The sequence below is a fragment of the Manis javanica genome, chromosome 6 (assembly GCF_040802235.1).
Source record: "Manis javanica isolate MJ-LG chromosome 6, MJ_LKY, whole genome shotgun sequence".
Lineage (NCBI taxonomy): Eukaryota > Metazoa > Chordata > Mammalia > Pholidota > Manidae > Manis > Manis javanica.
In genome coordinates, this window is record NC_133161.1 from 105,600,961 (window position 1) to 105,627,904 (window position 26,944).

The 26,944-nt window shown below is 36.4% G+C and overlaps 1 long non-coding RNA gene across 1 annotated transcript; it reads left to right on the forward strand.

The window, feature by feature from the left end:
• The first annotated feature begins 7,217 nt into the window (after nt 1-7,217).
• On the forward strand, nt 7,218-26,364 carry LOC140849956 (uncharacterized). The gene is made up of 3 exons (XR_012132424.1): nt 7,218-7,237; nt 25,292-25,422; nt 26,025-26,364. It is a non-coding gene; the product is annotated as an uncharacterized lncRNA (long non-coding RNA).
• The last annotated feature ends 580 nt before the right edge of the window (nt 26,365-26,944 follow it).

Here is a 26,944-nt window from a genome sequence, read left to right on the forward strand (position 1 = left end):
TCCATGAGCATGGGAGAGCTTTGCATTTATTTCTGTCTTCTTTAATTTCTCTCATGAGTGTCTTATAGTTTTCAGAGTACATGTCTTGCATCTCCTTGGTTAGGTTTATTACTAGGTATTTTATTCTTTTTGATGTACTTGTAAATGGAATTCTTTCCTAAGTTTTCCCTTTAGCTAATTTGTAACTATTATACAGAAATGCAACACATTTCTGTATATTGATTTTGTATCCTGCAACTACTGAATTCATTTATTAGTTCCAATAGTTTTTTGATGTAGTCCTTAGGGTTTTCTTTATATAGTATCATGTCATCAGCGAATAGTGACAGTTTTACCTCTTCTTTACTATTTTTGATGCCTTTTATTTCCTTTTCTTGTCTGATTGCCATGGTTAGGACTTCCAGTACTATATCAAATAAAAATGGTGAGAGTGGGTCCCTGATCTTAGAGGAAAAGCCTTCACCTTTTACCATTAAATATGATGTTACCTGCAGGTTTGTCATATATGGCCTTTATTATGTTAAGGTATGTTCCCTCTGTTTCCACTTTGTTGAGCATGGATGTTAAATTTTGGCAAATGGGTTTTCAACATCTATTCAGATGATCATATGGTTTTTATCCTTCCTTTGGTTAATGTGGTATATCACATTGATTGATTTGTAGATATTAAACCATCCTTGCATCCCTGGAATAAGTCCTAATGATGGATGATCCTTTTGATGTATTTCTTTATTTAGTTTGTTAATATTTTACTGAGGATTTATGCATCTATGTTCATCAGGGATACTGGTTTGTAATTTTCTTAAAGTCTGTCTGGTTTTGGTGGTAAACTAATACTAGCCTTTACAATGAGTTTGGAAGTATTCCCTCCTCTTCTATTTTTTTGGAATACTTTAAGAAGTATGGGTATTTTCTCTTCTTTAAGAGTTTGGTAGAATTTACCCATGAGGTCACCTGATGATAGACTTTTGTTTGTTGGAAGTTTTTGATTTTCAATTAATTGTTGTTACTAGTAATTGGTCTGTTCAGATTTCTTCCTTCTTCCTGGATCATTCTTGTATGACTGTATGGTTCTAGGAATTTATCCATTTCTTCTAGGTTGTCCAATTTATTGGTATATATTTTTTCATAAAATTCCCATAATTATTTGAATTTCTATAGTGTCAGTTTTTCTCCTTTCTCCTTTCTGATTTTGTTTGTGTACCCCCTCCTTTATTTTTTTTTTAATAAATTTGGCTAGGGGTTTGTCTACTTTGTTAATCTTCTCAAGAAACCAGGCCTTGATTTCACTGACTTTTTTCTATTTTTTTTATTATTTTCTATTTTATTTATTTCTGATCTGATCTTTATCATGTCCTTCCTTCTACTAACTTTGTTCTTCTTTTGCTAGTTTCTTTAGTTGTTAATTTTCAGTTAATTTGGGATTGTTCTTGTTCTTGAGGTAGGCCTATATTGCTATGTATGTTCCTGTTAGAACCACTTTTGAGGCATCCCACATATTTTAAACCATTGTATTTTTTTTCATTTGTCTCTATGTAATTTGATTTCCTCTTTGATTGGTTCATTGATTCATTGATTATTCACAAGCATATTGTTTAGCCTCCATGTGTGTTTGTGGGGGGTTTTATTGTTGTTTTCTTTATATAATTGATTTCTCTTTTCATACCATCGTGATCTGAAAAGATGCTTGATAGAATTTCAATCTTTTTTAATTTATTGAGGCTCTTTTTGTGTCCTAATATGTGATCTATTCTGGAGAAGGTCCTATGTGCACTTGAGAAGAATGTGTATGTTGCTGCTTTTGGGTGGAATGTTCTGTATATACCTGTTAAGTCTATCTAGTCTAATGTGTTGTTCAATGCTTCTGTTTCCTTATTTATTTTCTGTTTGGATGATCTATCAATTGATGTAAATGCGGTGTTAAAGTCTCCTAATATGTTTGTGTTGCTGTCTACTTCCCCCTTTAGGTCTGTTAGCATTTGTTCTATACATTTAGGTGCTCCTATATTGGATCAATAGATATTTACAGTTATCATGTCCTCTTGTTGGACTGATCCCATTATCATTGTATAATGTCCTTCTTTGTGTCTTGTTATTTTCTTTGCTTTAAAGCCTATTATGTCTGATATATGTATTGTTACTCTTGTTTTTTATCACTTGTATTTGTGTAGATTATCCTTTTCCATCCCTTCACTTTTAGTCTATATGTGTCTTTAGATCTCTAGCAAATCTCTAGCAGGAGGCATATAGATGGATCTTGTTTTTTTATCCATACAGCCACCCTGTCATTTCAATGGAGCATTTAGTACATTTGCATTTAAAGTAGATATTGATAGATATGGACTTATTGCCATTTTGTTGATTGTTTTCTGATTGTTTTTGTAGTTCTTTTCTGTTCTTCTCTTTCTCTATTTTCTTCTGATTTGATTTTCTTTAGTATTATGCTTGGATTCCTTTCTCTTTATTTCTTGAGTATCTAAGAGAGGCTTTTGGTTTGTTGTTACCATAAAAGTCACACATAGCTTTATATATACACAAAACAGTTTATGTTAGGTTAATGGTAAATTAATATTGTACACTTTTAGAATATTATTATTCTAAAAGTAATATTTTTGTAATTATTTCCCCTCCTAATTTGATGTATGTGATTTATAATTTACATCTTTTTATTTTGTGTATCACTTGACTAATATTGTGTAAAACTGATTTTACTCTTTTTTTTTTGAACTTGTGACTGATCTACTCTACTGTCTTTACTGTAGGTTTTTTTTTCACTGATAAAAAACATCTAAATTTATAAAAAGTTCCATCTGAAGAAGTTCACTTAACATATTCTGTACAGCCAATTTACTGGTGATGAATTCTTTTAACCATTGTTTGCCTGGAAAACTTCTAACCTCTCCAATACTGAAAGATGAGCTTGCTGGGTAAAGTACTGTTGGTTGTATATTTTTCCTTTCAGCCCTTTGACAAGTTCATGGAAATTTCTTCTGGCTTGTAAAGTCTCTGCTAAAAATTCTGCTGCTAGGCTCATGGAGTTTCCCTTGTAGATAACTCTCTGATTTTCTCTTGCTGCTTTTAATATTCTCTCTTAATCATTAATCTTTGCCATTTTAATTGCTATGAGTCTTGGTATGGACTCCTTGGATTCATCATGTTAGTGTTTCTCTGTGCTTCCAAGATTTGGATGCCTGTTTTCTTCTCCAGATTAGAATTCTCAGCTATTATTTCTTTAAATACACTTTCTAGCCCTTTCTCTCTCTTCTCCTTCTGGGAGCCCATAAAGCAAATTTTGTTTCCTGTGGCATTGTCACAGAGCTCTCTTAACATCTTTTCATTTTTAAACATTGTTTTTTCATTTTTAAACATTGTTTTTTCTCTTTGTTCCTCAGCATGGTTACTTTTCATCACCCTGTCTTCCAGCTTGCTGATTCATTCTTTCCCTCTATTATATTTTTCACTTGGTTTGTATTATCCAGCTCTGACTGGCCCGTTTTTATATTTTCTGTCTCTTTGCTGAAGTCCTCCCTGAGACCGTTTGTTTTCTCCCAATTCAGTGAGCATCTCTGTGATCATCACAATGAATTCTTCAGCAATAAGATTGCTTATCTTCATTTCACTTAACACTTTTTCTGGTGTTTTGTTTTGTTCTTTTTTCTTCTTTTTTGGAACATTTTCCTCTACCTCCTCTTCTTGTCTGGCTGTCTGGTGTTTGTTTCTCTCTATTAGGTAGTTCAGCTCTGCCTCCTGGTCTTGAAAGTAGTGGCCTTGTATGGTAGGCAAACCGTGGTGCCCAGAAGCACAAAAACCCCTTTTATCCAGATCCAGATGCCCCAGTGGTGTTCCCTTTGTGGCAGAGGTGGAACTGTTGTTGGTGCATTGTGTGGGGGACCCACTTTCTCACAAACCCCACTGCTAGCTCTTCTGCCATGCACTATGGGTGGCACTATACTAGCCTTTACAATGAGTTTGGAATTATTCCCTCCTCTTCTATGTATTACACACTTGCAAAGCATTCATATTTCTATTGGATCCATAGAGCTGTGCTGATTGCTCATATGTTTTGTAATACAAGAAGATTGCCTCTTCTATAATGCATTAATTATGGGAAGCTATTTTTGTGCTTTTCTCTGTGTTTTAATTTTATATGAAGCTCCCCTGTTTTAATCATTTTTATCCTTCCACATATGTTCATCAAAATGATTGCTGTAATGTGAGATGCTGATCACATTTGCTGTTATTTCTTAATACATGTAAGACATTTTTAGATAAATATCATGAAAATCAAATCCTTACATTATAAGAAGAAAGGTATGTAATGGGCTGTGACTTGCCAAAAATGGGTTCTAAGTTTTATAACAAGAATCTATGAGCAGATAGGAAATTGCATCTGGACAAAAACTAATTGCCTGGAGTTAGCACACAAGCTAATTTTAGACCATTTAATTTTTTTCCTCCTGAATGACATGAACAATATGATTGAGTCATTTTGCTGAAAACAACTGAACAAAACTGACAAATGCATAACTCTTCAGACTATGAAATCTCAGCTGGTCCATCACAGATAAATTCATCATACCTACAGGGATGTTATTATAACTGAAAGTCATGTTCTCCCCACTGTGATAACTGGTGAATGGAAGTGGGCCAGGCTTTCAGTGTAATCTACTCACGCATGTGTCTTCAGATAATTTTTTGAATCAGAAGATTCTTCTGTAATTTAATTTTTTTGTCTTAATACTCTTGATAAATGCCATTATAGTCTCCTGACAAGAGATTTTATGTATTATTTGGAAGTGTTTCTGCAATGATTGTGAATAGTGGTATAGCAATAAGAAACTCAGGTTCTCCTCCGAGTGAGCAGGAAGAGGTCAGCCATAACCCCAGCTTGTAACTACAGTAATACTGTGTATCAAACTTGCACCAAATCCTTTAAGGATGTGCTTCAGAAGCAGGGGTCAAATAGAAGGTTGACACATGGAGGCTGAGAGCCATTTCAAGGTAGATTCAGAAGTCAGACAACCAAGTTGAGAAACTGAGTCAAAAAAACAGACTGTAGTTGGAAATCGCAGATGTAATCATAGAATTTAAATAAAAGTGAGTAACTCTGGGTTAAAAATCTGCAATTTTTCACTCCAGCTGAATATGTAGTTCTCATAGCTTCCCCATCCCCCTAACAAAGCCTGCTTGTTACTGAAAATGGAACCTGGCCTCAAAGCTAGACCCTTTTCTTCAAACATGCATATTTTTCAAAACAATTACTCTTTGGAGGATGGCAGTATGGATTGGAAAACCTGTGAGATTGCTGTCATTAATTCTGTGTGCAATAGGAAAAAAGCTGAGAGGAGTGTCAGTTGGGTCCTTGCTGGGACAAGCATAAGTGACAATAAGACTTTCAAGTTGTACCTCCCAAATGACCAGGAACTTTTGGGTTTCAATGGCACCAATGGGGTTGAGGGCAGAGGAGGGGATCTGAGAAAGATCTCCAGGTTCTACATGTTGAAGTCCTTGCAGGCCAAGTAAGAAGAGATGGTTTTTTAAAAGTCGCATGTGGAAATTTCTCTAAGTGTGATTTTATCATTATGACATCGTTTCACTTTTTTTCTTATAAGAAACAGGTGAGCAGTTGAAAGTGTGGGATATATTTTAAAAGTATTGAAAAGATAGTTAATAGTCATTAATAAAGCTCCAATCTAGACGTGATCTCTTCATTGACTTCACCATTCCTGAGGAAAAACAAGACTGTCATGATCAAAAGTCAGGAGCCAGCTTTGTGAGAATCCACAACCTCTCCTACACACAGGTGGCCCCTCCTGTAGCTTTAGGATCTGGCTAGAAGGTACCATTCCCAGCTCTAATACTCCTACTTTGAGAAGAGTAAGAGTGTGACTATTGAGTAACATTTGTAAAAAAATGCATTCTTAGAGAAGTAATCTTTGGGGATACAGTCATGATGTGAAGCCCAGAGCTGAGGAACCAAAATGCAGATAGAACATAACCAAGACTACTTTTCTCTGTCTGATCCTTTCTATCTCTCTTGCCCACATGGTACTTTTTGAGTCAAAATGAGTAAAGAACAATTCTAGCCCACAGGCCTTTAACTTTAACAAACCTTGCATACTTATACTTACAAGTGGAGATATTTCATAATAATCATGGTTATTAGTTATCAAGTGTTTTGTATCAGTCAAGTGTGGTTTTATATGTATTCCCTCCTTAGTCTTCACAACAGACTATGAAATATGAATTATTATCACTTCTCTATAAATGGAGAGGAGGAGGAACAGAAGACTAACTTGCTCAAGGTCCCACAGGTAGTACGTTTTACAGCTAGAATTCAACTCCTGACAGTTCACTTTCAGAGCCCAAGCTCTTAACTGGGGTAAACACACTTTCAGCAAAAATGTTCTTGAGCACCCTCATGCTTTAGAAATTTAAAGTCTTGTATAATGTGAGTTGTTTTGCTTCTGTAACAATTACGTATCTATCTCTCAACACAATTTATCTCTAAGAACACATATTTATTTCTTTGACCTACTCTCTAAATTGTTGACAATAACTTTCTTTAGAATTTTACATCCAACAGTTCTATCTACATTTTATTGTGATGGATAATTTTTCTCTTTCAAGGAAATGATATGCTTCCCACTTTTATTACCAATTTCATTTTTATAGTTTGTACATGGCTCTTTGTTCAATTAACAGTTAGGATCTTACTGGTTTACTTCTCTTTTTCATGAATTCTTTATAAATTAGTATGTAGTTATTAACTTTTCAGAACATTTGAGGCATATCTTTTTCTAAATGATTCTTTGCCTTCAGTGTTTGGATGATTTCATAAATGAATGGTTTTAGTATTTAGTCCAAACAATCTTAGTAATCTTAGTAATTTCTTCTTTTGCTCTTATGAGTCTTTGCAATTCAGAGGACAGATAATCATTAATCTAGACTAGTCAAAGTGTGGTCTGCTGACCAATGTCAGGCTGAGCACTAGTAGTTACCGGTCAGTAACAGAAATTGAGAAGAACTATTTAGAAACTTCTATAGTAATATGAGAGTAATTTTATAGTTATGGAGCCTAATAGAAAATGGGATTTTGTGTGTCTTTTTAATCCATTTTTCTAATAATTCCTTTTTCCTGCATTTTTTAATAGAATTATCCATGATATGTTGGGAAGTTTGACAGTTGTTTATATTTTCTCTCCATTTTCCACACTGGGAGAAGGAGGCAACAGAGGTTTGTTTTTGTTTTCATTTTTGTCTGTTCTATTTGTGCACCTACATAATTTAAATCTCGAAAAAGTTATTTTGATATGTGTTTTAAAATTATTTATAACAATTTTCAGAGCAACAAAATGGTGGACTAGGAAAACAAGCTCTCAGTCCCCCACAGAAACAACCAGAAAAACAGTTTGTCAGAACCAACTGTACAGGTTCTCTGGAAAATAGTCAGAGGCTCCCAGGGAGCATGCAAATGCCCAGTCAAGGAGAGCCATCGTCAAGTAGTACGTAGGTTTCGTGGCACTGCTACTCGTCCTTGCACCACACCCTTCCCCGTGCAGTGGCAATCTTGGCCTTGAGTAGATGGCAGCCCAGTCCCCAGATCTACCCCTCCCTTGAACCGGAGGCACCTGAGCAGATGTTATTTACAAATTATTGTGCACACCTGGTCTAAATCGTCTGGGGATTCCTAAAGGAATGACAAGGTACTCACTCTGTTACATGACTTGGAAAGGTGAAGGGCAATGTTTGTAAGAGCTACAAGGTCACTACATCTCACAAACACCTGGGGCAAGAGATGGTGAGTGGACATACAACGGGCCATCAGAGGCACAGAAGAGAGGCTGGGACAAGATACTGTGGGAAATATTTAGGACACTCAAAGACATCCAAGTATACAGAGTAATTTAGAAAACCGCTTGCATGACCTTAGAAGACATGCTCAGGAAAGTGCTGGGAAGACTTTCAGCTTTCAGCTTTGGGTGAGCCCTGACCTCAGAGTGAGCTTCCCTGAGTGATTAAGGAATGTCCCAGCACAGTCAGTCTTCAAAGACTGGAAAGTTGACTGTTTTCTTTCTTTTTATTATTTGGTGTTTTTTGTTTATTTATTTCAGCTCCTGGCATTCAAGAAAATCTCTTTCAAAACATTAGCAGAACATGAGTGAAAGAAACAGAAACTTCAATGATCACCCAGGACAAGAAACAGTCTTTGTAAAAATAGTCTGGAAAAGTCTTAAATGGACTTTTGGATTGATGGACAACTGTAGCCATCAATTACTAAATACAGCCACAACAAAGCAGATCCTGGGAAACAGGGAGAACCTAATTTCCAGAATTACCACATTGTGACAGTAGAGTCCAATTTTTGACTAAAAAATCACAAGACATACAAAGAAAAAGGATAAGATGACTCATTCAAAACTTTAATTCAAGTAAATTCAAAGAAACCATGCCTGAGGAAGCCTATTGGTACCATATATATTAGAAAGAGACTTTAAAACAATATCTCAAATACGTTCAAAGAGCTAAGGTAAAATATGGGAAGAGAAATAGAGGAAATAAGGAAGACAATATATTAAGGAATTGAGAATATAAACAGATATACAAGTTATTAAAAAGAACCAAATAGAAATTGTGAACCTGAAATTATAACTACAGTGAAAAAATTATTATAGGGGTTCAACAGAAGAATGAGGAAAGAAGAGTCAGTTAACCCGAAGATAGGCAATTGAAATTATCAAGTCTCAGAAACAGAAAACACAGAATAAAGAAAAATGAACAAAGCCAAAGGGACTTGTGGGACACTATAAAGTAGATCAATGATAGTCTCAGAAGAAGGAAATAGAAAAAGACACAAAGATTATTTGAAGAAATGATGAAAAACTTCTCAAATTTGATCACTTGCATGAATCTACAGAGCTCAATGAACCCCTCCAAAAAAAACTTGCACTAAGCAACACTACAATTGACATGTCAAAAGACAAAGACAAAGGGAGTGTCCTAAAAACAGCAAGAAAGAGGTGACTTGTAATATAAAAGGAATCCTCAGTAAACTTATTAGCAGATTTCTCATCAGAAATCATCTTTGAGGTCAAAAGCAGATGGATGATATATTTGAAGAGATGAAAAAAAAGGCGTCATCTGAGAACCCAGTATCTGACAAAATAGTCCTTCAAAAATGATGAAGAAATTAAGATATTCCCAGATTAACAAAAATTGAGTTGAGTTCAGGTTTACTACTAAACCTACCCTACACAGAATACTAAAGGGAGTACTTAAGGTTGAAATGAAAGGAGGCTAGACAATAACTTGCAAGTATATGGAGATATAAATACCTCCAGTAAAGGTAAATACATAGGCAATATAAAATGAGTATTATTATAATTTTCCTTTGTTTAACTCTTTGCATTTTACTTTGTGCAGTACTTAAAAGATAAATCTATAAAAATAATCATAAATCTATGCCTTTGGGCACACACTGTATGAAGATATAATTTGTGATATCAATAACATAAAAGGAGAGGGTTGGAGCTATGTAACAGTAGAATTTTATATGCGATTGAAATTAAGATGGTGTCAATTCAATTTAGATTGGTATAATTTTACAATGTTATATGTAATCTCCATATTAACCACAAGGAAAATATCCATAGAAGGGAGTCAAAGCATGTCACTACAAAAAAATCAAGTAAACAGAAGATAGGAAGGTAAGAAATAAGATTCAAAAAGACTATTAGAGTAATACAGAAAACCATAAAATGGCAGAAGTCCTTCCTTATCAGCAACTAGTTTTTCTTTTATTGATGTATCACTTATATACAATCTTACATTGCTTTCAAATATATAACGCAATGATTCAATAGTTACCAAAATTATTAAATCCTCAACCCCATTAGTGTAGTTACTATCTGTCAACATAGGAAGATATTACAAAATCATTGGCTATACTCTTCATGCTGTACTACCACCCCATGACAAACTTATACTGTGATTGAGGATTTTTGTGCCCTTTTATCCCCCTCACCCTCTCCATCCATCTACCTCAACACCTCCCCCACGATAACCATGAATAACTTCTCAGTGTCTGTTAGTCTACAAATATTACCTTAAATATAAGCAATTTAAACTCTCTCAAGAAGCAGAAACTAGCAAAAATATTTTAAATATATGATCCAACTATATGCTGTCTACAGTGGAGTCACTCTAGATTTAGAGACACAGATAGGCTGAATGTGAAAGCACAGAAGAAGAAACCTCATGCAAATAGTAATCAAAAGAGTAATGGAATAGCTATACTAATATCAGACAAAATAGACTTTAAATGTAAAACTGCTACAAGAGACAAATAGGACACTGTATGTTGATAAAAGGGTCAATTCACCAAGAAGCCATAAGAAACAAACAAACAAAAAAGCATACACACAGTGAACATCAGAGTCCCAAAATACATGATGTAAACACTGACAAAACTGATGGGACAAGTGAGCAGTTCTACAGTAGCTTGGAGACATCAATATCCCACTTCTGATAATGGATAGAACAACCAGGCATAAGAGCTAAAAGGAAATAGAGGACTTGAATAACATTTGGACCCAACAAATACAGACCCCTCACTCAATGATAGAATATACATTTTTCTCAAGGGCACATAGAACATTATCCAAGGTAAACACTTGTGAGACCACAAAACAAGTCTGAATATATATAGGAAGATTGAAATCATACAAAGTTAGTCTTGTATTTCATCAGATCACAATAGGATTCAACTAAAAATCAATAAAAGGAGAAAAACAGGAAAACTCACAAATATGTGAAAATTAAACAACACAATGGGTCAAATACTGGTTAACAAACCAATGGGTCAAAGAAGAATCACAAAGGAAATTAGAAAATACCTTGGGGAGATGAAAACAAAAAATACCAAACCTTGTGGAATGCAGTGAAAATGTGCTAATAAGGAAATTTATAGCTTAAACATATACACTACACAAGAAGATCTCAAATCAATAACCTAACTTTACATCTTAAGGAACTAAGAAAATAAAAGCAAACTAACCACAAAGCTAGAAGAAAGAAGGAAATAAAGATTAGAGTGGCAAAAAATATAATACAGAATGGAAAAACAATAGAGAAAATCAATGAAACCAAAAATTGGTTCTTTGAAAAGATTTTAAAACTTGACATGGCTTTAGCTATGGGGACTAAAAAGAAAACAAGACTCAAATTATTCAATTCAGAAATGTAAGTGGAGATATTACTACAAATTTTACAAAAATAAAAACATTATGAGTACTATGAACAGTTATACATCAACAAATTTGACAACCCACATAAAATCTACCAAACACACAATCTACCAAATCTGAGTCACAAACCTCTTTACAAACAAAAGTCTTGGACCAAATAGCTTTATTGGTGAGTTCTACTAAACATTTATTAATGAAATAAATCCAGTCCTTCTCAAACATGTACAAAAAAAACTGAAGAAAGGAGCACTTCCAAATTCATTCTCAAGACCAGCATTACCCCTTTACCAAATCCAGACAAAGATACTACAAGAAAAGAAGAGTACACACCAATATGTCTTATAAATATTGATGTGGAAATCCTGAACAAATACTAGCAAACAAAATTCAGCAACATATTAAAACAATTATAAACCATGACTAATAGGATTTATTACTAGTTTGCAAGGATGGCTCAAAAATGAAAATCAGTGTAATATATCACATTCATAGAATAAAGGGGAAAAAGTCACATGGTCATCTCAACAGACAAAAGAAAAAGGTTCAATTAACAAAATTCCAGTTTCTCATTATAAAAACTCTGAATTAACTAGAAAAAGAAGGGAACATCCTCAAAATAATAAGGGCCATATGTAAACAACTCACAGCTAAGATCAGACTCAATGGTGAAAAACCAAATGTTTTTCCTCTAAAATCACAAACAAAATTAAGATGCCTGCTTTCACTACTTCTATTCAACAGTTTTAGAAGTTCTAGCCAAAACTAGACAAGAAAAGGCTTACAAGTACGAAAAGAAGTAAGATTATCTCCCCCTACTTCTGACAACTACTGATCCTTTTACTGTCTCCAAAATTTAGTTTTTTCTTTTCCAGAATGTCATATAGTTGGAATCATAAGTATCGTAGTCTTTCAGACTGAGTTCTTTTACTAAGCACTATGCATTTAAGGCTCCTCCTTATCTTTTCATGGCTTCATAGTTCATTTCTTTTTAGTGCCAAATAATATTCCACTGTCTGGATGTACCACAGTTTATCTATTCACCTACTGAAGGACATCTTGCTTCCTTCCAAGTTTCAGCAGTTATTAATAAAGCTACTACTAATGTCTGCATGCAGTATTTTTGTGCAGACATTACTCCTTTGGGTAAATACCAAGGAGTGTGATCGCTGGCTTGTATGGTTAAGAGTATGCTTAGTTTTGTAGGAAACCGTGATGCAGTATACCAAAGTGGGTATAACTTGGTGTATTCCTTAAACCAGTGAACTCATCTGATCTTGGTGCTTTCTGTTTTGGAAGGTTACTAATTATTGATTCAATTTCTTTAATAGATACAGTTGTATTCAGAACTATTTCTATTTCTAACCAGTTCTGTTCCTTTTGTGTGTCTTGAAAAATTATCTTTCATGGAATTGGTCCATTTCATCTAGATTATCAAATTTGTGGGCATAAAGTTGTTCATAGTATTCCTTTATTTTGTACACATATTAATATTTACAGGGTCTGTCTTGATGTCCCCATGTTTCATTTCTGTTGTTAATAATTTGTATCCTCTCAGTTAGCCTGGCTAGAAACTTGTCTGTGTCACTGATATTTTTAAAGTGGCATCTTTGGGTTTTGTTGATTTACTCTATTGTTTTCCTGTCATCAGTTTTGTTGATTTCAGCTCTAATTCTTTTTTTTTATTTCTGCTTATTTTGATTTAATTTACTCTACTTTTTTTAGTTTCTTAAAAAACAAAGGTGAAAACTTACATATAGATTAAGATCTTTCCTCTTTTCTAATATATGAACTTGTCACAGAATTATTATTAACAATAGCCAAAAGGTGGAATCAACTGATGAATATATAAATAAAATGTGAAATATACTTATACTGGAATATTATTCAGCCTTTAAAAAGAATGAAACTCTGAGACATGATAAAACATGGAGGAACCTTGGAACATTATTCTAAGTGAAATACACCAGACACAAAAGGACAAATATTGTATGATTTTGAATATAAGCCTTGCATCGGACTCAACTTCTTGACAGTAATGTCATCAGCAGTCATGCCTAAAGCACTCACCTGGGTCCATACCACTGTGGCAAAGCCCCCACAGACACTTCCCCAACCAGAGCCAGTATTGTAGCTGGACTGCCCTGTCCTTATTATGAATGCAGGACACAACTCAGCAACAACCATCAGGGAATTTGAAACACAAGATTAATTACCCACAAGTCACACATAGCATGCCCAAAGGCCACTGGGAAAGGTCATGGGTAAAGACAGAAGGAGGAAGCACAGACCAGGGGTTCTCCTTCACTGGAGTCTGAATGTGGAGTGTTTAGAATTTCATGGGTTCACTCTTGATTGGTGAATTTAAAACACAATAACAGAAATTAAGGTATGGGGAGGGAAAAGCAGGGTCTTTCAAAAGGTCAGTTATCTAGGTCACCCAAGGCTTTCTAAGAGGGGAGCTAATGGGTAGGGGAAGGCCTGGTTTCTTATCTAGTTGTTTTACTAGTAACTGTAGCATGCAGCTGTCACTGTGTTTACTCAAGCCAGGAGTTGGAAGTGGAGACTATGCAATCAGAAGCTTAATGTCAGGCATTTTCATTATAATAAGGTACATAGAAAAGGCAAATTTATAGAGATTTACGGCTGAATAGAGATTACCAGGGTTTCGGAGGAGGGAGGAATGAGGAGTTTGAATGGGTAGTTTCTGTTTGAGATGATGAAGAAACTCTAGAAATGGATGGTGATATGATTACACAACATTGTGAATACACTTAATACCCTTAATGCACACCCACAAGGGGTTAAAGTGGTACATTTTATGTTACATATATTTTACTACAACAAAAATGAATAAAAACTTTTTCAAAAACATGTAGACATTTCATTCATTTCATCCAAACTGATTTATCCTTTGTCACATATTATTCTTGATTACCTTCCAATTTTAAGCTCTTATGACCCCTTATTCTGATCATCCATTGTGGCATCGATGCTAGTCTTTCCTTTTTATGATAGCTCTTTTTCTTATGAAGATGATTATTCTACAACATGATTTTAATGGCTACATAGTAGGGAATTATACAGATGTAGTCTATTTCTTCAATGTAGGTCATTTGGGTTATTTCTAAGTTTTAATATTATACATAGTATTGTAGTGAATATTCTTAGTCCAGGATTTGTTGGAATACCTAATTATTTCCCAATGTAATTTAAATGAATTTCAATTGTTCCAGAAGTAGAAAAATTACATTTATATATATCTTCTTACCTTAATCTATATGCATATCCATGTCCATATCTCCATATCTATCATGACAGAGAAAGAGACATACAAGAAAATTGTGCTGATTTATACTCCTAGAAGTCCAAGGAAGTACAAATTTCCCAGCACTATTAGCAACACTAGGGAATATCATGTTTAAAAAAAACCTAATTTGAAGCACTTGATTTATATACCTCCTATTTCTGGCAAGATGGAAATATTTCTATACTTGTACTAGACATTGATATATTTAAAATTCGTTTATTGTCTATCCATGTGTTTTATCATGCTTGTATTAAAAAATTGGCCTTTTTAAAACTAACCTGAAGAATTATCTTAAAATATAAATTGTGTATTGTGCAGAAAAGAGTTATAATAGCAGGTTTGAGACTGCAATCCTTAAGAGAGGCCAGCTTGTAAGGAAGGCCATTGGCGGGCACCTGGGAACTTATACTTCTGGGATTTTCTCACCATTCCCTAACTGATGAGAGTGTCTCACCGCACTGAAAATGTTTATACAAGACTGTGGTTTATGCTGCCCACCTGCTTTTCTTCTGAGGGTTTGGAATATTGGTACATACTAGGCAGAGGGTGCCCTCAGGACCAGCACCAATAAAACCCTTGGGTACTGAGTCTCCAGCAAGTTTACCAGGTAGAAAACATTTCACATGTGCTGTCACAATTTTATGCTGTTTGGGATTAGCAAGGCTTCTATGACTCTATTAGGAAAGAGTCTTAAAAGCTGGCAGTTGGTCTCCTCTGGCTTTACGCACACACATTTCCCCTTTGCTGATGTTGTTCACTATCTTTTCTTGGTAATCATCTCAGCCGTAAGTGTGACTAAATGCCAGTTCTCCAGAGAAACAACACCCATGGGAGTAGAATAGGGGACCCCTACAAAGTGATCATTAATCTTGGAATTCATGGACATATTGTTTCCAAGATTTACATTTTTATATTACTTTTTATATTCTTTATGGTGTTTTTTGGTCCAAAGAAGGTTGGATATGTGCAAATCAAAACCTCAATCCCAGGTTTGCCCTTTCTTAAACACTTCCTGCCAAGATCCTTCCTACTCCCGGCTTCATGTGCACCATCACTGTCATGCTGCGCACAATCCTGGTAGTACTTAAAGGCTAGTCTGGAAGGAAATTATTAATACAGGTGCTTTTTTAGACAGTACCTGCTATATTGTTCAAGTTTCTAAGTATTACATATTTTTAGTCTCTGTACCTATGAAGAAGACAAATTCTTTAAATAATTCGGGCATGAAATATTTGTCAAGATCAGCTGTGGACTGTGAATTCCAACTCAACTCCATAAGTGGTGTAAATTCCTCCCAGCTCCTTAAAATAGTTTATAGCTTCTACTTTTCAATGTTATGAATTTTCTTCTTTTCCTGGTTTTTGTAAGTAGGTTCTTAAATGAGGGGATGGGGAACTGAAGCATGGGCTCCAAGCCAGACAGGAATTTTTAAATGGCAAATATTTTAATATATTTCCTACCAAAGATGTTTTCCATGCAAAATCGTTAACAGAAATCTTCCACAGCAATCTTTAAAAAATCTTTAACAGAGAATGTAAATTCTAGATTGTAACTGTTAATACAGGAACATTCATACACCTCAGAAGGAAAAGATACAAAGAAGGGCTTTTAGGAGATTTTGTCCCTTTTTTTAAAGTGACTCAGGTAATTTAGTGGAAACTCTTAAAAGACAGGAAAATTATTCCAATTAATTAGAAGTAAAAATGGCTTTTATGTTTTTTTATTTGATTCTGCTTCTGCAGAGTAAAATTAAATATCTTTATACAATTAAGTCTCCTGGTACAAGCTGCCAAGTATGCAAATAATCTTGTCCTTTTTAGAACATGCTGAAGAGCGCCATTTGTGTATTAAATGGACAAGAGAGGGCTTCAGAACTGACAAGTGAGGGTCATGACAGGAAAAACAGAACCTAGTGCCCCAGGGAAGGGGCAAAGTCAACACAGGTAAAAACCGTATGAAGGAAGCACTGCAGGCAGCAACCCAAAACCCCCCGAGGAAAATAGCCCATGAGACAGGCCATGATAACACCTAATCTCTGAATCTGATTTCTGAACAAAATAAGAAAGAACTGCAAGTCTTTCTTTCATGATGTCTCTGTTCTTGAGTTCTAAATTTTGATCTCTCTTTTGGCTGGAATCTTTCCTCAGGGCGTGTGTTAAATAATGATACATAGGCAGTTTATTTTATGACTCATTTTCAAGGTATGTCTTCTGTTCATTTTCAGATGTTTTTAAAAAAGTGCCATGTTATAAAATTCTTGCTTCACAGTTCTGATTCCCAGCATGGTGGAATATGGAAGTCAACAAATCCTATCTCCAAAAAGCTACTCTAAAGTGGCTAAAACTGTCAAAAAACATCACTGGATTCAACACTGGAAATTGACCAAAGGCACACACCAAACCAAAAAGAATATTGAATTTCAGGCTGGAACAGCATGAGTCTTTTGCATTCTCACCTGGAGTTCCTCCCATCCGTTTCCCAGCACCACTGCCAGTGGGCACTCGACCAGGACAGGACACTCTGAAAACCAGCCCCTTTGATGGCACTGGTAAAGGACACTCTCTTGACTGTGAGTATTGTCAGCTACAGTCAGGATTTCTGTGGCAAGCACATGGGGAAAACTAGCAGCTTGCCTGGGTTGTAGTTCTCTTTGGAGCACGCAGTGGCCCAGACTAGCATTGGCTTAAAAAGGAAGTTTGGGAAGGTAAGATGGCCACTGGGGGTCTGATAAACTGTACATATGTACTGGTTGACTGGAGACTTGCACACGCCCAGCAGAGATCAGAGCGCACCCAAGACAACAGACAGGGCTGGCCAGCGGAGCCTGGATACTGAAGACTATAGACAAGATGAAGGGAGTAAAATGAAAGTAAAATTTGGGGCAGGCTTAAAAATAACTGGATTTACCCAAAAATGAGTCCATCAACACTGAGCAAAAGCCTTACTGGTTTGAGGTCTGTGAGCCCATCTCCAACAAATTAAGTTCCATATCCACAGGTCATATCACATATCCCTGAACAGCCAATCTTTAAAAAACAAATTAAGCAGAGATATGAAAATGTACATTGTGGAAGAACAAAGCCTTTATAATTTAGTCCAGCCATGTAACCAAAAACAAAAACAAGAAGTATAAAACAGTAAGTGTCAGGGAGAAAAAATGTATGAATATTGGATTGTGACAAAATGCTATCTAACATGTCTAATACTCAACCAAATATTATAGCACATGCAAAGAAAGAAAAATTTGCCAAATATTCAGGAGAAAAAGCAGTCAAAAGGAAATGTCCTGAGTGCCATTAGATAATGGATTCATTAAAGCTTTCAAAGTAGCTATTGTAAATATATAAGGAATGAAAAGGAAACCTTGTTAGAAAAAGAGAACCAAGGGTGAAGACAAGAAATCCATAAAAATAGAAACTCAGTGAAGAACATACAAATATATTTTTTAAAGAATCAAATGGAAATTCTGGAATTGAAAGGTACAATAATTAAAATGAAAAATTTTGCCAAGGGATTGAGTGACCGATTTGAGATGGCAGAAAAAACATCAGTGAGCTTGAAGATAAATCAACAGACCATCCAATCTGAAGGACAGAAAGAAAAAAGGCAGTGGGATGACATTGAAAATATTGAAAGAAAAAGTTGTGAAATGAAGGCAAACCTAAGAGATTAGTAGTTGTGTGGAGGTGAGGGTGAAAAGGGAGATGGAAAACATAATCATAATTCATGTTTTCTCAAATACTAACAAGTTTGATTAGCTTTTCATACATTTATTGGCCATCTCTGGGTAAAATTGCAATATTTCCAGAATCTTTCACCTGGCCTTGTTGCATCTCCATATCAATAGGTTTTTCCAAGGGGTAGAAAGATCAAGGCACCCACTTTACTGGATGTGCATTACAGGAATGGGTGCAGCAATTAGGAATGAAGTAGAAGTTTCCTGTACCATATAACCCTACCAGGTCAGTCATGATAGAGAGGTACAATGGTTTGTTGAAATGTGGCCTGAAATCAGACACCAATAGTCTACGGAGCTGTTCAGTTCGCCTATGGACAGTGCTATGATGTTTGAATGAGAAGCCCCAAAAAGGAGCCTTGATCCCTTTGGACATGCTAACACACTTTGCTGCCTCTCCTATACAATTGTATGTCCAAACCAAAGAAGAGTTGTTGGCAGCAGAGCAACATCCTGCTGCCAGCCCCAACTTCATTAAACCCTAGAGACACTGTTGAGTGGACATGGCCCTGGATATTTCAATACATGGACCAGTGATGGCTGGCCCTTCTGGCACCTTGGGGAAAAGGCCTGGAAGCTGGCCTCATGTGTATTCCTGGAGTGGCAACAGAGTGGCCCCCAAAGATCATGGTAGTGCATCCCAAATGTCCAGGAGGTAAGAGCATCTTATAGGGAAGTTTTGTTTTATGTTTATGGCCAGTACGTGTACCTTCTGTAGCTCTCTATATTGACCCACCTGTAACTCCCACAGGGAGGGGGGTGAAGATCTGGTATACTAGACCAGGATGAGATCCCATTCCTGCCACTGTTCTATCACAGGATAAATTTCTTGCATGCATCCTACCTGATGGACAAGATTTGCCTATCCTGGTGTCATTAAAACTTATCTTACTGTCCTTAGTGTTATTTTCTTCTATAGTCCCTGTGGTCTGGACCAGCTCCGTGGCTGCAGCTGCTGCATGATGATTGCTCTGAACTCCCCACCCTCCCCATTCAGCTACTGCCTGCCTGTGGAATGGGCAAGCTATGGATTTACTCTGCATAGGACATCAATCCTAGCTGAATCCTCCAGCTTGAGGATTGTCATGATTTTATTGCTGTTGTTACTGTATATTACGAGTTTGGTTGCAGTGCCCCAGTTTTCTCACACAGAGGCCATTGTGGAAAATGGGGAATGAGTAGATTGTGATGCAAAATTTCTGGAGAGGTGGGCTGTGGGTAAAATTGCAAATATTTTCAGAATCTTTAGCCTGGCCTTAGTTCATCTCCGTATCAATAGGTGTTTCCAAGGAGTGGAGAAAAGTAGCCCATCTCCATATCAATGTGATTACATGGGGAAGTGAGGGCATATCTAGACTGGAGAGGTTGGGTGGGGTCCCTTTTTTGCAGCTGGGTTATGAAAGACATGGGCAAGCAAAAATGGATGACTGCTTGTAAGCAATATATACGGTTCTGCCACTTTATCTCTGCCTTTGACTGATCTTGGTTTCAAAGGCAGTTTGCCCAGGGCTGGGAAAATATTTTCCCCCCAGAGTCACACCATTTATGTAATGAATTTTTAAAACTCTTGGGTATTCTACCAAGTTTCCTCCTGATTAGAAACTTCCTGCTTCATAGAAGGTGGTCTGTATAAATTCTGTAATCTAAGTCTCTGAGAGAATTGTTACTCAGAACATCTCTCACCTTGGGGCTTATCATTTATGAATCATAAGCTCTTAATTTTTTTTATTTTGAGATAATTATAGCTTCCAATGCAGTTGTAAGCAATAATACAAGAAGACACCATTTATTTTTTATCCAGTTCCCCCAGTGGTAGTCATCGGCAAACTCTAGTATAACATACAACGGAAACACGGCCACTGACCCGCAAGGCCCATCAGGTTGCCGTAGAGACGCACCTGCCTCCTCCTGCTCCCGCCCTTTCCGTAATCTCTGGAAACCATTAGTTTGTTTGACATTTCTAATATTTGCTATCTTTAGAATATTACGTAAGGGAAATCATTGAGTATGTAACTTTTGGATTGGCTGTTTTGACCCAACAAAATTCTCAGGACCTTCATCGAGGTGGTTATGTGTACCAACAGTTCAATCCATTTCACTGTTGAATAGTAATCCATGGTGTGAATGGGCCCATTTATTTAATCACCTAATTATTGAAGGACATGTGGGCTGTTTACATTTTTGGCTATTAAAAATCAAGCTGCTATAAATATTGGTGTAGAAGTTTTGTGTGAACATAACTTTTTATTTCTCTGGGATAAAGGCCCAGGGGTGCAGTTAATGGGCTTTATGGTAGTTGCATATTTACTATATAAAGAAACTTTCACACTTTTTCAGAAATGACTCTACTATTTTACATTGCCAACAGCAAAGTATTAGTAATCCACTTTCTCCATATTCTCTACCACCATTTGGTGGTGTCAGTATTTTTATTTTAACCATTTGATAGGTGTGTAGTGATGTCTCATTGTGGTTTTAATTTACATTTCCTTAATGGTGTTGAACATCTTTCACATGCTTACTTTACCATCTTTAAGTCCTCATGACATTTTCAGTAAAATGTTTTTCAATGTCTTTTGCCCATTTTCTACTTGAATTGTTTCATTACTGTTAATTTGGGAGAGTGCTTGATTTTATATACAATAATTCTTTGTTGGATGTGTGGGTTGGGAATATTTTTTCTCCCATTCTGTAGCTTGTCATTTCATACTCTTAACAGGGTCTTTTAATTTTAATGAAATCCAATTTACCAATTTTTCCTTTTATGGATAATGCTTTTGGTGTCATATCTACCCCTAGATCTGCAAGATTTTTCTGCTATTTCTTTTCAAAATTTTCTTATAATTTTGCACTTATATTCATGACCCATATTAAGTTAATTTTTTTTTAAAGTATTAGACCTTGTTTGAAGTTCATTTTAATTCCTATGAATGTCTACTTTTTCTGGCATCATTTGTTTAAAAAATCTATCTTTTAATTGCTTTTGCACCTTTATCAATAGTCAGTTGGTAATATTTGTGTGGGGCTGTTTCTGGATTCACAATTCTGTCCCATTGCTCTGTGTGTATCCCTCTCTAATACCACACAGTCTGATTACTGTAGCTATAAAACAAGTCTTGAAATTGGGTAAACTGATTCCCCTCACTTTATTCTTCTTTTTCAAAATTCAGAATAAATAAAAATTCTTTTTGCTTCTACATGCAAATATTTCTTATCCGTGTCTAAATATTAATAATCTTGTTTATGCCTACAAAAAAAGCTTACTGTGAATTTGGTAAGAATTGGATTAAACTTGTATATCAGTTCAGGGGGAATTGACATCTTTACTATGTTTTGTCTCCAAAACAATGAAAATGATATGTCCCTCTCTTCTTTAAGCCTTCTTTCATTTATTTCAAATGAGTGTACATGTGAAGAGAGTGGATGAAAGTCCTAGTTCCCTACACAGAGGGAGAGGGGAAGGTTCCATCATGGCCTGGTGAGCTAGGAGCCCCACTGCTTTGCTGATACGAGTGGAAATAGGATCACCATTTTTTCTGCAGTATTAAGCTGGAGTTAGAGGCATTCGCAAAAAGTTTTCTCTTAGTAGTGAGACAGGGACCATGGGCCTAGACAGACTAGGGTGATGGCCTCTGGAAAAAAACAAAAGCAAGATAATCCATTGTGAGATTTGCTTTGGCCTGCTGGGGGGCCAAAAGTTATTTCTTTTCAAAATTTTCTTATAATTTTGAAAGTTATTTTTCTAACTTTACCCAAGTGCTGCTTTTCTTCCTCTAGCCCTAAACAAATGATTTGTTGCAACTTGGGCAATGTAGCAAGCAAGCCCAAAACACCATAGTAAAAACAAGAAGGATTCCATCTTAAAACCTAATTAGTTAAAAAGTAAGTTTCTTAACAAACAGACAATAATTCAGCCCACCTTGGGAGCAAGCAGGCAGCCTTGAGTGATAACGCTCCAGACCAAGAAGCTGCTAGCCTGGGAGGAAATCAGAGCAGTAAGATTCTTGTAAATAACCAGGGAGACTAATAAGAAACTTAGTATTTCTTCAGAGGTATTTGGGACCACTTAGCAGGTGTGCATCCCTAGCCCTTTGTCTCTCAACCGTTATAAATCCCCTAAACAATGCACCAGCGGCTCTCTTGTCCCCTTCTGGCCTGAGCCAGGAGCTCTGTCCTCTTGCTTTCTCTCTAAATAAAAGCCTCTGTCTTGCTCTCCTACCTTGAGTGTTTGGGAAGTTCATTCTTCGGCTCCGTGAACAAGAACCCCGGCATCAGAAGGCTGCACCTTTCCGGGTCCTTTCAGTAGAGAAAGCAGACTTCCTGGGGCTTTTTATGTCTGCACCTGTCAGCACTTCTGGGTCTCCAGCCTCTTCATCTCCAAGTCTCCAATGCATGAGGCAAAAAGACAACCTGGGAACTCGACATTGTTTCATCGCTTGGGTCCCAGTGTCACCTGCCAGTCTGCCTTCCTCTCTCTACCTTTCAAAGTTTTATGTTTCTTTTATATAAAATATCCAAGATTTTTAGCTGTTTTAAACAGGAGGAATAGGGGAAAGTATACCTACCCCATCTTCCCATAAGTGAAACATGAAATCTTAATGTAATATCCATTTTATTCTTTTATGTGATTGCTTTATGTTCCACTTAACAAGCCTCTTAAGGTCACAGTAATCATTTTCTGCATTAATTTATTATTACTGCCTAACAAATTACCAAATTAATTGACTTAAAACAGCATGCATTTATGTTTTTCAGTTTCCATGGGGCAGGAGTCTTGGCACAGCTTAGCTGGGTCCTCTGCTCAGAGTCCCACAGAGCTGAAATCAGGGCTGGAGCTGGGGGTCTCCATCGAGGGTTATTCAGGTTGCTGACAGAATTCAGTTCCTTTCGGTTGTAGGACTGGGACCTTTGGCTCCAAGAGGCTGGCCTCTCCGTGGTCAGTCCACAGATGGCTGTTTGCCTCTCCAGGACCAGCAGGAGGCTGTCTCTGTGTTTTGAACCTCTCCCTGAGGAGGCCTGGGCCTTCTCTTAGAGGGCTTGCTCATCTGGTTAGGTGAGGCCTAAGCAAGATAATCTTCCTTCTGATTAACTTTAGTCAACTGATTAAGGAACTCAATTACGCCTTAAAAAGTCTCTCACCTGTCAGATAAGCTAATCAAGAGGGTAAAATCCCCTCATTTCATTAGTCCCACCCACATTCAAGGAGAGGGACTTAAGCAGGGCGGGAAGGCGGGAGTCTTGAGGGTCACTGTAGAATTCTTCCTGTCACATTTCCTGTGTTTTCCTTAAGGTTTAAGTTCACACATCAGACTTCAATCAGAAAGTGATATTTATATATCACATGATGTAGACATACAACTTCATTCATTCTTCCCCGTGGGGAGCTGTGCCTGCCCCGTTGTAGGGTGGCTCTCCCCCCGCGGTTATCTGCACTAACACATCTGAGATGAATCACGTGGAGCCGTACGTGCATGCTTGTGTTTCTGTGGTCTACTTAGTCCACTGGTCAATTTGCCTGTATCTATCCCTGTCCACATTATCTTAATTTCTATCCGCATGAGCTCTGATGATCTGGAAAAACGACTTCTTTTTTTTTGCTTGAGGGGTACTTTGGTTATTTTCAGGCCTTTGATTTTTCATATTAATTTTAGAATCAGTTTGTCAAGTGACAAACTCTCTGAGGGCTCTTGTTAGAGGCAGTTTATCTGTAGATGAAACTGAAAATTTTTATCTTTATTAGCACATCTTCCTATTTATAAATACAGTAAACACCTCCATTTATTTAAACCTTCTTTAATCTTAAATTATATATGATGTGCTTCTCACAAAACTGGAAATAGATTATTTTTTTCCTTAAGTAATTGTTTCTGTTCTAATTGTTGCTGCTATTATAAATGGCAGCCTTAAAGAATAAATTTCTAACTGTGGCATGCAGAAATACAATTGATTTTTTAATATCTTATATTGGACCAATAATAAAATTCTTATTAATGTTAATGTGTCTAAAGATTATTTTTAAATAAACATACCATCTAACAATAGTGACAACTTCATGTCTTTTCAAGACTCATACCCTTTATTTACTTCTTTTTATCTTAATGTACTGAGTAGTGTCTCCAATAAAATTTGGAATAGTACTGGTGATAGTGGACACTGTTGTCTCATCCCTGTAATGTCACAGAATAATTTTTGTGAGTTTTTAAATATTCTTTTCAAATTAAGCAAGAGTCCTTCTTTTTCTAGCTTGCAAAGAGTTCTTTTTTGATGATATACACATTCTGAATTTGACCAAATACTTTTTCCACATGTATTTATAAATATTTTCTCCTTTACATCTTTAATTTTGATGCATTATTTAATTAATTTTCTGACGTTAAATAATCTTTGCTTTCAAAAACACAAACAATTTGGTGACAGATTTCATTTTATATATTTTGGATATTTTGTTCTCAATGTTATTAATGTTGGACAATTTTGCATTTATGTTTATTAATAAAATTGGTCTCTAGTATTCTTTTTATGGATTTCATGGTTTGATATAAAGTTAAGCTCAACTCTTAGGATGAATTATGGTATAGTCTCTGTTTTCCATTTTCTAAAGTGTTGTAAGACACTGAATTATCTGTTCTTGGAACACTTGATAGACCTCTCCTATAAAGCATCTTTTAGGAAGATTTTTCAAACACTGATGCAATATTGTTAATGCTTTTTAACCATTTCAGATTTTATCTTTATAGCTTACGTTTTCCAGGAATTTGTCTTACTTTGTTTTAGTTTTTAATTCACCTCTCTTCAATATCCTCACATAATTAAAAATGAGGCACAGGTTAATAAAAGTCAGGCATGGAGACGCCTATTCTCACTCCTTTCTCAGTCATCATTCTTTATTCCTTGCTCCCAAATACAATTATTTTTATTAGTTGTTTTTTAATTTGCCCAGGGTTTCCTTTTGCAAACACAACATACACAAATTTATTTTTATTGTATCTGTTTCTTCAAAAGGTGTTTATGAACCCTACACTGTTGAGCTGTGTTACCGGCAGCAGTCTGAAGGCAGATGAGGGGAGAGGGAATGGCTAGAAGATATGCAAAGGGTCGGCTCCATGCAAAGATCATCAGCCCAGGAAGGGCAGGTAAGGCACAGAGAATGGGTGTAGTCTGGGTGGGGCCACCACACTGACCCGTGTAAATAGCTATTTTAAAACATAAATAACTATTTTAATTCTATACAATGCAAGCATCAGCAGCCGTGTGGGATCTAAGTGGTGATTTGGAGCCAGGGGACTACCACACATTACTTGGGAGGTCATGCCCCGTACAAGATGAAGCAGCCACCTCAGGCTTCCTCTTATTTGGGAGATCTTGCAAATTTTTGAATTTGTGTGAGAAGTGATGTAATGAAGGAGATGTTAGAGGAGAAAGAAATCATTGGTCAGGGATGACATCCTCAAAGAGCAATTGCTGCAGAGGAGGGAAGCTCCCAGCTTCCTGTTACCATTAACCTTGTGGTGTTGTGAGTTGTAAAGAGTCAGGGGCAAAAAATGAAAAGTGCACAATCAGATACTTTTAAAAAAACTTACAAGTCTATGGTAGGCAGAACAATGCCTTTCTCCCCCCTCAAAATATCTGCATATCTATAAATATCTGGAATCTGTAAATACTTTAGGTTGCATGGCATGGGGGAAATAAGATTGCAGATGGAATTAAGATTGCTGGTCAGCTGACTTATTATCAGATTTTCCTGGGTTATCTGTGTGAGTCTACAGTAATCAGAAGACTCCTTAGAAGTGGAAGAGGGAAGCAGAGGAGATTCAAAGGGAGATATGACCACAGAAGATCAGAGAAATGCAACGTGAGGGGCCTCAAAGGGCCATTGCTGGTTTTGAAGAGAAGGAAGGGCCGCCACCAGCCCAGGACTGTGGACAGCCTGTAGAAACTCAGACGGCAAGGAAACACGCTCTCCCAAAGAGCCTCCAGAGTGAGACCAGCCCAGTTGACCTCTTGATTATAGCCCAGGGAGAACTGTTTTGGACTTCCGCAGAAATGTAACATAATAAATTTGTTTTGTTTTAAGACATTAAGTCTGGGATAACTTGCTACAGCAACATGGGAAACTAATGCAAAGTCCTCTTTACATGTACTTGTATCTTAAAATAAACTTCTTTGCTTTGCATTTGAATTTTAACTTGTATTTCTGATTTACCCAAAAAGTATCCATCTAAAACTGTATCTGGGTATGATTAAGAAGTACACAGCATGAAAATGTGGATTTGGGGCCTAATGCTATGTTTTAGGATTATAAATTTGAATCAAAGCTGAGTCCCCACATAGTTAATACTAGTGAGGGGCCCCACCCAGAGTCTATTCACAAAGGAGGTTTCCTAGGACAAAATTAATTCTATAAAAAGAAGTTGGTCAGAAAAGCCTACAAATAAAATCATAGCAGGTGGTGAAGAAAGGCAATTTTGAGTATTGTGTAGCCTACATCACAATAATTTACTCAGCCTGGTCTATTGAGGGCTCCTATCTGATTTCCAGCGAGAAGGGGAAATGTAATTGAAAATGTAAATAGCTATTTTAACTATACAATGCAAGCATCAGTGTTCAAGCCAATATCACTTAGCTACCCCTCGAATTAAGCACAGCATAAAGGCA